The sequence below is a fragment of the Prunus avium genome, chromosome 6, assembly GCF_965620075.1.
Source record: "Prunus avium chromosome 6, drPruAviu1.hap1.1, whole genome shotgun sequence".
In the NCBI taxonomy this organism is placed as follows: domain Eukaryota; kingdom Viridiplantae; phylum Streptophyta; class Magnoliopsida; order Rosales; family Rosaceae; genus Prunus; species Prunus avium.
The window spans coordinates 7,140,638-7,157,626 of NC_142289.1; the positions used below are offsets into that span (position 1 = coordinate 7,140,638).

Genomic DNA, 16,989 nt, shown 5'->3' on the forward strand with positions numbered 1-16,989 from the left:
ATTTACAATTGGTTTATATGTTAAGTAAGGTGTACAGAAGATAATCATAGCAATTAGCACACACACACATCCTTGAGCTGTTTCAAAATGATCGCTACATTGCAAGCAAAGGCCTCAAATTATAAAACATTTGATTATACTATGTTTTTTTTTTTGGGAGTTTCACTATTATGCCCAATATAAGCCCCAAATTATATTAAAAAAAACTCTATATGAAATGTCCTTTTTTGGGGTTTTTTTTTATAGAAATTAAATAGTGTAGAATTTATCTATATCACTAGTGCTAAGAATGAATATATAACTAAATACCTCTTCTTTATTTTTTTTTGGTTTTTGCTCTTAACAATTAAAAGAAGAGTAGAAATGTAAAAATACAAGAATTGAACTAAACAATACAGACTCGAACCTGACTTGAAATCAAGGTGGTGAATTCCAACTCAACCAAATACACGCTTCTATTATTATCCTGCACGATTAAGTGTGTGTATATATATAATATATACACTTAAAAAAAAATTCGGGACACTTAAAAATCGGGGGCCCTGTGCGGTGACACCACTTGCACATCCTCAAAGCCACCCCTATCTTAGGATACGCAAGGCTGTTACGAACTTGTTTTTGGACATGACAGAAAGGAAAAAAAACAGTTAAATTCATATGAAATAAGTTGGTAAGCTTGCCGCATTGTTCTGTTTACAACTACTATTCGTTATACAACCAATTAAAGGGACCGATACATTGAATCGAATTTTTCATATGCAAGCCTCAAGCTAGTGAAGCTACACGTAAGATGAACCGACGCTATAATTATTTTCTTTCGAAAATACATGTGTGCTAGCTACATGTAAGAATTATACAATCGGAGGGCCGTGTCCGTCCTAATAGCCTCTAAAATCTAAGCTTAAGGATACTCATAATTATGCAAACTTTATATAACTGGTTTCACAAAAATTTGGTTATAGATAATTAACAAAGGCCTTATAGCTAGCTAGCTAACAAGTGGGTACCTGGCTTTGCACAATATTGCATGTAATAACTTAAGAATTGCCATGTTCAGTTATCTCAATACGAGTGTTATCCGTTGGGTGGGGGAGCTGTGTCTCTGTCTTGAAATACTCCTTGTGTTCAGAGACAATAAGCAGTAAATCAGAAGCTCGTATGGCAAAGACTTCAACTTTTTTATTATGAGACTTGAGAGTTTTGTTGGAGATGGGCAAGTCGGAAAAGGAGGTTGATGTCGCTGCCCAACTTATAAGTTCTTGTCCATAGAAATCACCCCCAGTAAGCCGACCTATAGTGTTTGACAAGCCACTTCCTCTGTTGTGCGGAAGCGTCAACCAATTTCGAGTGAAAAATTAACAACTGGCAGGAGATAAAATAATGAACACAAAAACAACACCAACAAGAACACCAAGATTTATACTGGTTCGGCAATGCCTACATCCAGTTTGGAGACGACGGAGTATTCCACTATAATCAATGACAACAACAAAAGATTTGGGCAGCAAACATTTGTTGTTGTCATTGGTTATTTTTCCTTTTCTCTAAAATTGTACTCAATTTGTATTCTCCTTATATTCTTGAGTGTGTGAGCTTGGGTATATTTGGGGCTTGGGTTTCTGAGTGTTAAACACTATTGTATTCTCTCATTGATTATAGTGGAATACTCCGTCGTCTCCAAACTGGATGTAGGCATTGCCGAACCAGTATAAATCTTGGTGTTCTTGTTGGTGTTGTTTTTGTGTTCAATATTTTATCTCCTGCCAGTTGTTAATTTTTCACTCGAAATTGGTTGACGCTTCCGCACAACAAGTGGTATCAGAGCTCCAGTTTTCGACTGGGGTTCGTAGGAGTGAAAAATTTGCTGGAGCTACAGTGGCGTGAATAGTGATGTGCTACAGTGGTGAATAGTGCTGGTGCTACAGTTCCTATGAACAGTATTGTACCTGTGAACAGTCCGTATTTGTGAATAGTGCCGAGTAGATGGTTGGAGAAAAACATGAATCTGGGAAGGAGAAGGAGTCGGCATCATCTTCGTCGGCACCTACATCCAATAGACATCCGATCGCTACTACAAGGTTAGAGGTTGATAAATTCAATGGCTCTAATAGTTTTGGTATGTGGCAATGTGAAGTTATGGATGTGTTGTATCAACAAGAGTTGGATATGGTTCTGGAGGATAAACCAGAAGATATTGATAACAAGCAGTGGACGCGAATTAATCTTCATGCTTGTGCCACTATTCGATCGTTCCTTGATAAGGAGTTGAAATACCCATATATGAAGGAAACTTCTGCTAAGGAGTTTTGGACGAAATTGGAGGAGAAGTATATGACCAAGAGTGCAGAAAATCGGCTCTTCTTGAAGAAGCGACTCTTCCGATTTCAATATCGTTCAGGTATTTCTATGCACGAACACCTCAATGATTATAATAAAATACTTGCTGATTTAGCAAACCTTAATGTGAAAATTCCTGACGAGGATAAGGCACTATGTTTGTTAAATTCATTGCCTGATGATTATGATCATTTGACAACTACTTTGTTGTATGGAAAATCCGAGGTGAAACTTGAGGAGGTGTCTGCGACGTTGGTGAATCATGAGTGTCGTAAGAAGGAATTGAAGACTCAAAATTCACAAACTGAGGCACTTGTTGCAAGGGGTCGAACAGAGGAAAGAAAATCTAGGAAGCGGGGAAAATCTCGTTCAAAGTCGCGAGGGAAGTTTCCTGCTAAAGACGAATGTGCCTTTTGTCGCCAAAAGGGTCATTGGAAGAAAGACTGCCCCAAATTGAAGAACAAAGAGAAGGAGAAAGCGGGTTCTGAAGCAAATGTTGCAAAATCAGGAGATGATGATTTTGAATTTGCTTTGACTAGTTCATCTGCTGATGGTCACTCCAAGGAGTGGATTTTGGATTCAGGTTGCACCTATCATATGTGTCCCATTCGGGAATGGGTTTCTAGCTTCGAGGAGCTGGATGGTGGAGTTTTTTTGATGGGCAATAATAATGCTTGCAAAACACAAGGGATAGGCAAAATCTGTTTGAAGATGCATGATGGAACAGTCAGAGAATTGAGTGATGTTCGGTATGTACCAGATATGAAAAAGAATCTTATCTCGTTGGGCGCTTTGGAATCCAAGGGTCTTAAGATCACCATGGAGGGTGGAGTTCTTAAAGCTGTGCATGGGGCACTGGTGGTGATGAAAGGTACAAGACGAAATAACTTGTATTTCTTGCAGGGGAGTACAGTTATTGGTGGAGCAGCTGTCACCGAAGCTGCTGACGCAGATAGCACAGACACTACGAGGTTATGGCATATGCGTCTTGGGCATGCTGGTGAAAAAGCGTTGCAAGGATTGGTGAAGCAAGGCTTATTGAAAGGTGCAAAGGCATGCAAATTGGAATTCTGTGAGCATTGTGTGTTGGGTAAGCAAACTAGAGTAAAATTTGGCACTGCTATTCACAACACTAAAGGCATTCTTGATTATGTTCACACTGATGTTTGGGGACCTTCCAAGAATGCATCTTGGGGAGGTAGCCATTATTTTGTCTCCTTTGTTGATGACTTCTCTAGAAGAATATGGGTGTACACCATGAAGCGTAAAGATGAAGTCTTGAAGATATTCCTGAAGTGGAAAAAGATGATTGAAACGCAAAGCGGTCGAAAGATCAAGACTCTCAGATCAGACAATGGAGGTGAATATAAGTCTGATCCTTTCTTGAAAGTTTGTCAAGATGAGGGTATTGTGAGGCACTTCACGGTTAGGGAGACACCGCAACATAATGGGGTGACAGAGCGCATGAACCGTACTTTGCTTGAGAAAGTCCGGTGTATGTTGTCTAATGCTGGTTTAGGCAAGGCGTTTTGGGCTGAGGCGATTGCTTATGCAGGCCACCTTATTAATCGGTTGCCGGCTGCTGCGAACGAGGGCAAAACGCCCATGGAGGTATGGTCTGGTAAACCTTGTACTGATTACAAGCATTTACACATATTTGGTTGTCCTGCTTACTATCATGTCAGGGAAAGCAAGTTGGATCCGAGAGCAAAGAAAGCTCTATTTATGGGCTTTAGCACTGGCGTGAAGGGATACCGACTCTGGTGTCCAAATGAGAAGAAATTTGTTGTAAGCAGAGATGTGACCTTTGATGAGGCTGCTATGGTTAATCAGAATAAGCATGAAGGTGAAATTGAAGCGACTAAGACTATGAGTAGTTCAAAGCAGGTGGAGTTACTGAAGACTCCAGTTGTTCCAGTAAGGTCTGATGTTACAGACACTAGTCCTACAGTTGATTCTGATAATGAGGACGATGAAGAGGAGGCACCAACCCAAGAGCCTCCACAGCAACAGGATTTTATTGCAATCAGAAGACAGAGAAGGGAAATTCAGAAGCCTGCTCGGTTTACTGATATTGTGGCATATGCACTTCCCGTTATTGAAGATGATATTTCATCCGCCTTCAAAGAAGCTGTCAGAAGTTCAGAGAGCGTGGAGTGGAAGAAATCTATGGATGAGGAGATGAAATCTCTTCATAAAAATGAGACTTGGAAGCTGGTTCAGTTACCAAACGGGAAGAAAGCAATTGGTTGCAAATGGGTTTATGCCAAGAAGATGGAATCTTTGGGAAAAGACAATGTAAGATTCAAAGCCAGATTGGTAGCTAAAGGCTATGCTCAAAAGGAAGGCATTGACTACAACGAGGTATTTTCTCCTGTAGTAAAACATTCTTCTATTCGTATTTTGTTGGCTTTGGTTGTGCAGTTTGACCTCGAGTTAGCTCAACTTGATGTCAAGACGGCGTTCTTACACGGTGATTTGGAGGAAGAAATTTATATGTCTCAGCCGGAAGGTTTTAAGTTTGCTGGCAAGGAAAATTGGGTTTGCAAATTGCAAAAATCATTGTATGGCTTGAAGCAGTCTCCAAGACAATGGTACAAGCGATTTGATAGGTTTATGATCGGGCATGAGTACACAAGAAGTCATTATGACCATTGTGTATACTTTCGCAAACTACAAGATGGAACCTTCATTTATCTGCTTTTATATGTTGATGATATGCTTATAGCATGTAAAAGCAAAGTGGAGATTGAAAGGTTGAAGACTCAACTCAGTAATGAATTTGAGATGAAGGACTTGGGAGAAGCTCGGAAGATACTAGGTATGGAAATTGAAAGAGATAGAGCGAAGGGCAAGATTAGTCTGTGTCAGAAGCAGTATTTGAAGAAGGTACTACAACGTTTCGGGATGAATGAAAATTCAAAACCGGTTAGTACACCTCTTGCCCCTCATTTCAAACTTAGTGCTTCTATGTCTCCTAATACTGATGAGGAGAGTCATTACATGGCTCAAATTCCATATGCAAGTGCTGTTGGTAGTTTGATGTATGCTATGGTGTGTACTAGGCCTGATATTTCACAAGCTGTTAGTATTGTCAGTAGATATATGCATAATCCAGGAAAAGGGCATTGGCAAGCTGTGAAATGGATTCTACGGTATATTCTGGGTACTGTGGATGTTGGTTTATTGTTTCAGCAGGATAAAGTTAATGGTCAATGTGTTGTTGGATACGTAGATTCTGATTACGCAGGTGATTTGGACAAGCTTAGGTCCACTACAGGTTTTGTGTTCACTATCGCTGGAGGCCCAGTGAGTTGGAGGTCGATTTTGCAATCTACAGTTGCTTTGTCGACAACTGAGGCTGAATACATGGCGATAACAGAAGCTATAAAGGAAGCTATCTGGCTTCAAGGGTTGCTTGATGACTTAGGGGTTCAACAGGACCATGTGGATGTTTATTGCGACAGTCAGAGTGCTATTTATTTAGCAAAGAATCAAGTTCATCATGCACGTACAAAACACATTGACGTGAGGTTCCATTTTGTTCGTGAGATTATTGAAGAGGGAGATATTCTTCTTGAGAAGATTGGAACCACCAATAATCCTGCAGATATGTTGACGAAGCCAGTTTCGTTATTCAAGTTTAAGCACTGCTTAGACTTGATTGGCATTTGTAAAATTTGTTGATTGCCCCGTGAGGGATTGGGAGACGACTATTGGGAGTTCTACTTCGATGGTTTTGAGCCAAGGTGGAGATTGTTGACTATTGTCTCAAAAGCAATGTTGCTTTCGGTGACTTTGTTTATTTGAAAACCTGTTGCTGCCTTATTGTATTGTTAATATTGGAGCACTAATGTTAGACAAAGTGAATTGGCAGAAGGAGGAAAGCAAAGTGCAAATATAGTATTTGGCATTGGCAGACAAAGTGAAATGGGAAGGATTTGCATGTGGGAGACAATCGTTCATGGTTGGACTTTGGCCTTTGGCCTTTGGTTTGTTTGAAGAGCCAACTTCCTTGGCTATAAATGAGAAGCATGCAGCCAGCATTTGATATAGAGAAGAGCAGAGCTGCAGAGAGAGAAGTTAGCAGAGAGAAAGAAAAATAAAAGATTTGGGCAGCAAACATTTGTTGTTGTCATTGGTTATTTTTCCTTTTCTCTGCTAACTTCTCTCTTTGCAGCTCTGCTCTTCTCTATATCAAATGCTGGCTGCATGCTTCTCATTTATAGCCAAGGAAGTTGGCTCTTCAAACAAACCAAAGGCCAAAGGCCAAAGTCCAACCATGAACGATTGTCTCCCACATGCAAATCCTTCCCATTTCACTTTGTCTGCCAATGCCAAATACTATATTTGCACTTTGCTTTCCTCCTTCTGCCAATTCACTTTGTCTAACATTAGTGCTCCAATATTAACAATACAATAAGGCAGCAACAGGTTTTCAAATAAACAAAGTCACCGAAAGCAACATTGCTTTTGAGACAATAGTCAACATCCTCCTCCACCATGGCCAGTACTAGTAGTGTTGTAGGTAAGAACACTGCCCCGTGAGATGAAGATCATCATATCAAGCGGCTCCCCCTCTCGAATAATATAGTTGCCTCCATCATAGATTACTTGCTCAATGTCCTTCAAGATTGCATCCAACACCTTTTGGTCCATACGTTGAAGCCTTGGCACCTGAGATTAAGTACATACATGTAATTGAGAAACATTAAGAGATCGATACAGAGCTAGCAAACAAGATGTGTGAGAAAAACTTGTACGCCCTTCTTCTCTTTTGTATTTGAGCTAATGATAACTTATACTTTTCCATTCTCACACTAGTGTGAATCTGTTGCTTGTAACCACAAGTTTATATATTACAAGGCGTTTTAAAACTTTTTTAAAATTTTGATTATTAAGTCCTCAACTCGAAACTCTCAAATCAGTTAATATAGTCCATCTTTTAGTCTACTGAGAAAGGTGGCGTTGATTTTTCATTACTTTTTTTGGTAGACATGGGAAGTTGGGAACATACTTCCTTATGGCGCTTGATAATATCCTGAACTGTGATGGGTAGAATAGAGAATATATTCTCCACAGCAAGATCTTCATCTCGTCGAAATTGTCTTCGTACTATATACCAGATCGCCCAGTCTGCGTTAGAGAGGCCATATGCATTTGACATTAGTTCTATTTCTGAACGCATCTTCCACATCTTCAGCAAAATCCAATATTCCTTGTTAGTCGCCTGCATAAATGTTTATTCAACAAAAGCTAGTTCAGTCCTCAAGTTTCTATGTATTATGTACATGGGCGTTATATAATAGATATATATAGGTTTTCAACATGACCCCTTTACATATATAGAAACTACTCAAAACAAGAAAAGTGATATAAGGAAGAGCCTTTATTAGATCAAGAAGAATATATTTTTACATAAAGAGTAGTGCATCATCACCAACCTGCAAATGTCCAAGGAGATATATAAACAGTAGCAGGCCACTTATAGAAATAAAAACCACAAAGAGGGTTTCCCATGCATTCATACTGGTCTTGAGGTTCGAACCAAAAGAACTGCAAAATCAATTAGAGGAGCAAGCTATATATAAATACAACAGTATCTGACGCAGCACAAGCAAACAAAGCTTACAAGTGTAAGCCTAGAAGGAACAAGGGACTGGAATCCACTAGGAAAATGAGAGAAATCGGAAAAGTAGTTTTTTTTTTAATTATATTAAAACAAAAGTAATAAAATGGCAACACATAAAGGTTGCTTAAATACACATGCTCGACCTTAGGACTACCCCAAGCCAGGCAGGTTATTGGAAACTATTCTAAATTGAAATCTCACATCATTTTTGCTATTACTTACATGTTTACTTTCAACCAGTGTATTTTTTATTGTAAAATGTGCAATATGCAAGCAGAACTTATCGTTGGCCAAACCTTAGATTTCGTATGCCCCAGGAGAAACACTGCAAGACCCTTTCGCGAAAAATCTGTTGACCCCAACATGCCAGACTGGAGAGCATCAAGATATATACCAAAATCGAATACTTTTGCATTTGATGGATTTACGGGGCATAAATCATTTAGAAGCGTGACATTTCTGAGTGTACCATCATCACAATCAAAAATACGGAACTCACATCCATTTCCACTTTGGCAACCATATCCCCAACATTCTATCTGTCGTTGAATAGAAAAGAAATACCAAAATGCTCCGAATACCTAAAAGATCAAGAAGCACTTTAGTCTACTTAGAGATATTTCAAGCAAATATATCAAAGAAATATGCATATGCACTAAGATTGGGTGTTCGCATGAAAATTGATTTGGGAATGAAAAATCTTTTTTATTTCTTCCATGTTTGTTATGTTCATGCTAGTGAAAATATTTTATGGCTCATGGAAAAATAAGGGAAAAATGAAACCCTCCGTCCACTTTAGATTTCATTTTCCCTTTCACTTTGAATTTTTATTTTAGTAATTTAATTAGGTATATATAATATATATTTTATATAGGTACAAAATTATAAGTAAATTTAAATTCATATTTATAGGTATATTAATGTACTTACACTTTTGTATTCGCGTCTATATTTATAAAAAAAAAATGTATCTAATTAGAGAACTAAAATCAAAATTCAATCTAACCCGGACAATAATGAAGAAAAAAAAATTATTTTATTTAAAGATGACAATTAAATTTTAAATTGACATCAAATAGAAACTTACATGACTAGCAAGGATATATAGGATGAAATTGAGAAGCCATGGGACCCATGCTTTACGCTTTATGTCAGAAATATAATTGTCGAGTTTCTTCTTGTTAAGATTTATGCAGTCTCTGTATATTGGATAAATTCGTGGCACATATTGCAACAGAATAAGTGAATTCATAATCCTCATTCTGTTCAAAGCTCTCGAGGCCCTCAGCTTTGGAAAGAAAACTAAAATTGCTATCTGCACACATGTACATTGCAATGTGAGAACCTAAGTCATTAAAAAGGAAAAATAATTATAACAGGAGTAACAAAACCAATCAATTGAGCGGTTCTTCGGTTTCTAGTTTGCCCAAGTCATTAAAAAAGAAAAAGAAGTATGATTTCATATCCCAATTTCTTCATCTTCTCGGCAACCACAAACTCGAAAATTCCAAAATCATTGAATTACCTCACAAAGTACCAGCTTTTTACAACATATAGCAAAATAAACCAAAATGTCGATTTTTTATAGTATTTTCGTGTTAAATAATGTGAGGGCCCTGAGTTTAAGTTTCACACAAGGCTCTCAAATTCTCAAAGCTGGCCCTGACAATGACCCACTAAAGAAATGGAGGAACTATGAAAGAAAATAAAAGGTAAAAAATGGAAAAAAGGGGATATACCAGAGACGAAGAGTTTGGTGCTTGGCTCAGTCTGCTCTCGAGCTTGAGGCGCAGAAGAGTTCATTGGGGAAATGAGATCAATTTATGTTTTATATTGTGTGTTTTATTTATTATTATGTGAATAAATCATGAGGAGTAAGGAAGGGGTTGTGCAATCGGTTTGGGTGGGGTGCGGTATTGCTCTGGATTAATTTATTTTATTTTTTGGACAAAGGTTGCTCTGGAATTGTAATGGAATAGGATTATAGGATGGGGAGTGGTATGTTGGTATAGGAGTGGAAATTCTTGGACAATTTATTGGAAAGACTGATGTATATATCTAAAAGGGTCGTATTTGACAAGAAAAAATCATTCCACCCTCACACAGCCACATATACATATATAGTATTCATAAGTTTCTAGTCTCAAGCTCAACTTATAGATATTATTATTAGGAGGAGAGGAAAGCATTGATTAAATTATACATAATTAGGAAATGGTTTCTTACTTGCGGAACAGGAAGAGCAGCTAAAATGGCCATTGGGATGCTTAACCGCCTCCAGAAAGCTATCGTCAGAATTTTCACAATCTCAAACGTCTCTACCTTCCAGGCATAACAATTGTCAACTTCCTCCCCATTAAGACGTCTGAATGCTAGTCTCAATCTCATAAAACTCAGTCTCAGTCTCAGTCGTTTTGTTATATCAGGAATCTCACAAATAATGGGCCCTATGTAGGAGAGATCTGCCAATGATCGCAAAACAATAGCTATTATTTTCAATTTTGTGTCCACTACGACACACTTCCTATCGTCGTTGAGGATAAGACTGTAGAGTAACAAAGGATCCAGTGACACTGATAAAATATAGCATATTACAAATTTCGTATCCCATTTCATGGCAGGTTTCCAAGATGCAATCTCTGCGATCTGTTTTTCTGGCGTTCTGAACAATAATTATTCATGCAGATATATATTAATATATGGTAATTAATTAATGTTCATTGCGAGACAAACAGAGATAGATGCTCAATTGCATTTGATTATTTTAGAGTTAAAACAACTTACTTTTGAGAGTCAGATGGCTTTTGATCAGAGCTCTCCATAACTGAAGCTTGTTTAGGTTACTTGTTTATCCTCTGAGATTATTGCTCAACAAGGAGTTGGAGCTGCTTTCTCTCTACAGCATGGAAATGGGGCAATCCGCCAATAAATCAATTGGTCCAATAATTGGGCATATGGGGACCCACGTGATTAACTTTGGTAGGTGGTCTTTGGGTGGCGCGGCTGTGGTTTATGCTCAGATCTAGGGTTTTCTGTTTTTTTTCAGTTTGGGCTTTTGTTTTTGGGCCTTCACTTTGTCTGTTATGTACTTTACTGTTTTGGCTCTTTGTTTGTTTGTTTTGCTAGTGTTCTGTTTTTCTTTAGCTCGTGGTTCTCCACCTTTTGTAATCATTTTCAATTTATTTGAATAGAATTACATTGACAAAAAAAAAGTGCGCTCTTTGTAAAAGAAAAATCAAAATCTTAAAAGTTTTGTCGTGTTCATTAGCAAGTCAATCAGACCTCTTTGTGTTTGGTCTGAAATAACTTCATTAGGGGAAAAATAAATTAAAAACCTTCATTAGAAAATACATTCACACAAGGGTTGGCTGATTTTGCCATTCATTCTTTCATTTCTACAAAAAATTTCCCCCATAATTTTTGTAAACATACCCATTAGGCTCCACTGGAGACAGCTGATTTGTAATGTCAATGTCTTAAAAGAATTAAAGGAAACTGTGAAGACAATGCAGGTTTAAACCTTTTGTACCCTACCCACAATGAAATATAAAAACAAAAAACTAAGACAAAATAAATAAAAAGGAAAAAGAATCATAGAATTAAAAAAGTACAGTATTGACCCAAAAATAAATAAAAATCCATCCCTACATTGAAAGGAAGAGACCCTTCATCTGGTTAATAGTGTTTCTCCTCTAGGTAAAGAAGTGATCGTGTTATATAATATAGGGTGAATTCTAGTTTGGTATCCTGTGGTTTCACTCGTAAGACATGTTTGCTCATATCCTCTCAATTTTTACAATTAAATACCCCGATCTTTCCAATTTGTTGCAATGTTGTTGTAACCTTGGAAAGTGTAGAGTTCTTTAATGTGTTAGTTGGCAGGCAAGAAAGTTCCTCTGTATATATCACGAGAAGGTTATCTTTGTGTTGGAGCTTCTTTCTTTCTACAACATGGAAATTGAGCAACCAGCCAAGCCAATACATCAATTGGTCCTTCCAATAATTGGGGCATACGGGGACCCCGTTATTAAATTTCGTTGTCCAAGCGCGTCTATGTAAACCACATGTTTTGCAATATATATGAGAAGAAAAATCAAAATCTTAAAAGTTTTGTCGTGTTGCAAAACATGTGTAACATGCATGCAAATTGACATCTGAATATAGCTTCATAATGTTGACGCATTTGCAAGTCAATCAGACCTCTTTGTTTTTTGTCTCAAACAACTTCATTTGGGGAAAAATAAATTAAAAAACTGCAAATAGAAAATACATTCACACAAGGGTTGGCTGATTTTGCCATTCGTTCTTTCATTTATACAATTTTTTCCCCCATAATCTTTGTAATGTCAATGTCTTAAAAGAATTAAACCTTTTGTACCCTACCCACAATGAAATATAAAAACCAAAAACTAAGACAAAATAAATAAAAAGGAAAAAAAATCATACAATTAAAAAAGTACAGTATTGACCCGAAAATAAATAAAAATCTATCCCTACATTGAAAGGAAGAGACCCTTCATCTGGTTAATAGTGTTACTCCTCTAGGTAAAGATGGGATCATGTTATATAATATAGGGTCAATTCCAGTTTGGTATTATGTGGTTTCACTCGTAAGGCGTGTTTGCCCATATCCTCTCAATTTTTACAATTAGATACCCCGATCTTTCCAATTTGTTGCAATGTGTTTCCCCTGTTTCATTCTCAATGTCTACAATGAATAACCCACTAAAAAGTTGGATGCCTCCTTGAGTTCAATCAGCCTCCTGAGAAAACAGTGAAATTCATATGATAGTGGGATTGCATGGAAATGGGCAGTCAATTTGCTTTACGACATTCCGACTAAAGTACCAATCCCCCACAGAATCTGCGATTTTCTATCAAAGTTCAAATTAGTCAGATAACAGTCTTAGGCTTTCAGTTGCTACTGTGAACGCCTAAAATACATGAACAGCAACATTACATGACAGAAAGATGTATAACATTATTTATCTTACAGGATGAAATAAAATATTGCTTCCCTAAACATCCAATTTTTTGCGTGCACCATTGAAGAGTTTCAATGCTGGCGCTAAAGTCGCTGACTAGAACTCCGATATGTATATCGTAATCATATGCAAGTATGAAGCATGAGCATTAAGCTTATGAACAGAGCTAAACACTGAACACTACCCACAGGGGGAGGGAGAGGGATTTAGAGATCACTGAGGGTCTCTCCACATTCAAATAAGATCATGAAACTTTCCTCACCTTATTGTTTATTCGTGGAGAATTGGGTGAATGCCATGTCTCAGTTATCCATGTCTGGCAAAAAATAAAACATGAATTTATAAACATTCCTCCCTCCTTATTTTTTTGGAATTCATTCAGCGCCTTCAACATCGAACCTCAGAAACCTGTATGAAATAAGTTGGTAAGTTAATTACCACAATATTCTTTTTACAATTACAATTTATTATACAGTCAATTACAGGGACCAATACATTGAATCCTGTTTTTCATTTCCCAAGAAGCCTCAAGCTAGTGAAGCTAAAACTACATGTAAGATATCATTTTTGTCTGTCGAAATACATGTGTGTGCTACATGGGTTCGGAAATGCCTGTAAGCCCCACAAGATATTTCCTTGCTAAAAGATGACCTAATAAGATTACATTACCAATGCCCACTGTTTCCAACTTGCAACTGTAATGGTCCACAAAATCTATGACCAGATTGTTCCAGTGAGCTGTTTCATAAAACAATTTCCTTGAGAATCCTATTTTAAGTGAGAATTTTATAGAGTAGTTTAAATGTGACATGATGAGAAGACCCAAACTTCCTGCTGACTTGCAGGCTGCAAAAACGCTGGTTTATAGTCTTAAAAAATATATATAGACTCAAACCAGCATTAGGTGTATGTGATTTTCCTAGACTGTCAGGCAATACATATTGGGTCACAAGATGCATATCCAATTACCTTGTAGTATTTCAACCTGGCTAGGATTGCAATTGAAAATGTTCAATTTGCACCTTTTCCAATAGCCATGTGGATCTGATGATTCAGGTATCAATTGTATCTAATAATATCCAATTAGAAAATGAGAAAAGGAATGTGCAATCAATTAAGCAAATGAAGCTCTGAGGAAAATTACATGCCAAAAATCGTAGGCGGGGTTGACTAGGAACACTGGGGTGTTAATGTTTTTAATGATTTCCTCAGGAAAGAGACACTGTCGTAGAAGTTCACAACAAACAATAGGAAATACGAAGAAACCTATCAAATTTGCTCAGTGGTACCCTATACAGAATAGGAAAAGAGCACCTACCTTAGAGGGTTCCATTCTTGTAGCACAATCCTTGTGCAAACTCTTTGCTAAACCCTGGCAGCATGATCCAAAAATAAGCAAGAGATATCAATAATGGTTATTGGGCTAAACGTACAGCTTTCAGCTAGACCTTAGTGTCAATAAAGGTACTGTTTAACGATTCATATAGCCTTGCATGCCAAACATATTGTTTTCATATAGGTGATATAGATAAACTGAAGATGGATAATATCATGTCTCAAATATGATGTATCAGACCCTCAAATAAGAACTAGCAGATGCACCTATCAAAAATATAAATACACATGCACTAGTTTTCTAAATCCCATAATCATATGCTGGACTTTACAGTATCACTATTTGGTAGAATTATTTTATACAGAAAAAAAAAAGGATGAATATAACCTAGCTAAAGATTACATAAACTAGTACCGGTAAGATCATAGTATAACCTGAAGGATGACAACATCATGATAGAAAGATCTCATGGTCCGTTGTTGGAGAACATCTTTCCTGAAAAGTAGGAAACAAGAAGTGGCTCAAAAATTTCTTTTCCTCCTTGTTTATGCACTATCTAGAGCACATAGGATGCCTTATGTGAAAACAAATGGAAAAACATCATACATGTACAGAAACTAGTTACTAAACGCATGCCAGACTTTTCAACGTTCCTACTGTAGCTTGAAAAGGGAACAGTATGATAGGTATTCCATTTTGACAGGTCTTATTTCCTGATGTAAGAATTTGAGATAGTAGAATCAGGAAACTTCAGTATCATTCATGAAATTTAAGATTTACGAGATATTAGATAAAAATAGAAAACATTGTCCTTGAAGAGTACACCTGAGAAATATGATCAAAGACTCCACACTGAATAGATTAGCTAAAACAAATGTTGGTACAGAAGGCACTAGTACACATAAAACATACTCATCAAGAAAAAAACCTGCATCAGCAAGACATTTGACAGTTGCATCCTCAGGCAAAAGGCCTCGAAAGTCATCACAATGTATAAGAGTCGCTAACCCACCAGCAAAGCACCCCGAAAGAAGGGCCTGTAAGATTGTCACTCATACATATTAGCAGAAATGGACCACTCTTTGATAAAATCTGGATGCAGGAAAATAGATTTATGAGAGAGCATTAAAAAGATGTGCATGCAGGAAACAAAGTCTTGCTCTGCAGAAGTTTATTACGAATATTGGACAAATCATATCCTTATAGAATTAACGAAACCACAACTTGTGTAGTCATAAATCATAACCATCAAACCACGTACATGCATAAAATTTTCTTGATGTTTAACATCTGTAAACTTACAGATCATGATTATAAACAGCAGAGCTTAATTGGAGTAACCACAGAGATACCTGTTTCGCTGTTCACAAGCCAGCTGACAAGAGTTCATCCATAACTGCTTCCAAATGAGCTGGCCAATAAAGAAAATTGCTGATCCATTCTAGGAAATGGAGGAACAGACAATGTGAATAACACGCAACTTTCTTCCATATAATTCCTCAACAATAATATTCTTCCATTTGTAAAATTATTATAACCGGTTCCGAAACAAGGCAGAAAATCTCCAAACATAAATTTACCTTCAACTCATTTCTGGTTGGCCAGCTAAGGACGCGCCATCACAGTACCGGATTTTGACTTTGTTCCAGTTAAAGAATCCTAGATAATGCTCCAAAAATTGATTTGAAATTCATCAATCAGCTGGTTAAAAATTGGATTTTGACATATTAGCTGAGGCAAATTGAAGTACCCAGAAAAGGGAACTCGACGGTCCATGTATTTGGAAGCCCTAATGGGGTCCCTTTACGCCATGAACAAGATTCTATTGTATTGCACCAACCTCCACCCTGCATTTCAATTTTCAACCCAAAACCCAAAACTCATTACCTATTTTTGCTTTCTTAGCAAACATATCAACTAGAACATGTAAATGCACTGAAATTGAATGAAACTATAAGACATCAATGTGAAGCAGCCAATTGTTAGCTCCAGATCCAAAGCCCTTATTGAAATGGTAGCCAGGCGCACTTCCATCAAAACATACTGCAAACCAATGAATTTAAACCAGAAATGAATCGAAATTTAGGTGGCAAGTTGAGGGGATGAGATTGAGTACGGGCGCCTCTAGCTTTAGCGTTTTGCAACAGGATTAATTGACCAAATCGGAGGCGGTGATGGGATTAAATGGGCGGGTGATTTCGGAGTCTGGTTCATCGCGCCAAGAGTTGGAGAGGAGAGTGAGAGCGAAGGCAATAACGGTAAATCCGACGGCCGCGATTGCCCCGTCCTTTCTGGCCCACCGTCTCCACCATAGCAGGCTGCGAAGCCTAGGATTTGCCATTGACCCCAACATCAATTGGCTCATAGGCTCAGTGCTCACGCAGTCTACTGGAGACACTTAAAAACACCAATTCCCAATCTTCAACAAGACAACAATTTTTTTTTTTCTTTTTTTTTTTTCCCGGAAAAAATCAGCCGCATTGTTTATAGAATAAGGTAGCATTGCTATTAAGAAAACAAAAACAAAAAAGGGTAGCATTATTTTGATTAAAAAAATTTGTTTTATGCAATAAAAGAAAAATGACCCACTTGGCAAGTTGACTTCCACTCGTAAACAACATGAATTGGATTATGTTTAATTCTACAAAGGCCAAATGTAGTAGGATTAATCCTACTAAAAAGTCGGGTTAAGTTGGATT

The 16,989-nt window shown here is 37.4% G+C and overlaps 2 pseudogenes across 2 annotated transcripts; both read right to left on the bottom strand.

Moving 5' to 3' along the window:
- Positions 1 to 786: 786 nt before the first annotated feature.
- LOC110747337 (cyclic nucleotide-gated ion channel 1-like) lies at positions 787 to 10,894 on the bottom strand (annotated as a pseudogene). The gene is made up of 8 exons (XR_015836468.1): positions 10,754 to 10,894; positions 10,196 to 10,631; positions 9,057 to 9,284; positions 8,266 to 8,550; positions 7,782 to 7,893; positions 7,355 to 7,567; positions 6,828 to 7,014; positions 787 to 1,354 (listed from the first exon to the last, which is right to left on the bottom strand). The product of XR_015836468.1 is annotated as a cyclic nucleotide-gated ion channel 1-like (transcript).
- A 1,342-nt stretch (positions 10,895 to 12,236) lies between these two features.
- On the bottom strand, positions 12,237 to 16,631 carry LOC110747338 (pectin acetylesterase 5-like; annotated as a pseudogene). The gene is made up of 12 exons (XR_015836469.1): positions 16,449 to 16,631; positions 16,251 to 16,333; positions 16,131 to 16,137; positions 15,871 to 15,959; positions 15,643 to 15,731; positions 15,203 to 15,327; positions 14,725 to 14,785; positions 14,273 to 14,326; positions 14,099 to 14,176; positions 13,924 to 14,023; positions 13,217 to 13,362; positions 12,237 to 12,843 (listed from the first exon to the last, which is right to left on the bottom strand). The product of XR_015836469.1 is annotated as a pectin acetylesterase 5-like (transcript).
- Positions 16,632 to 16,989: the final 358 nt, after the last annotated feature.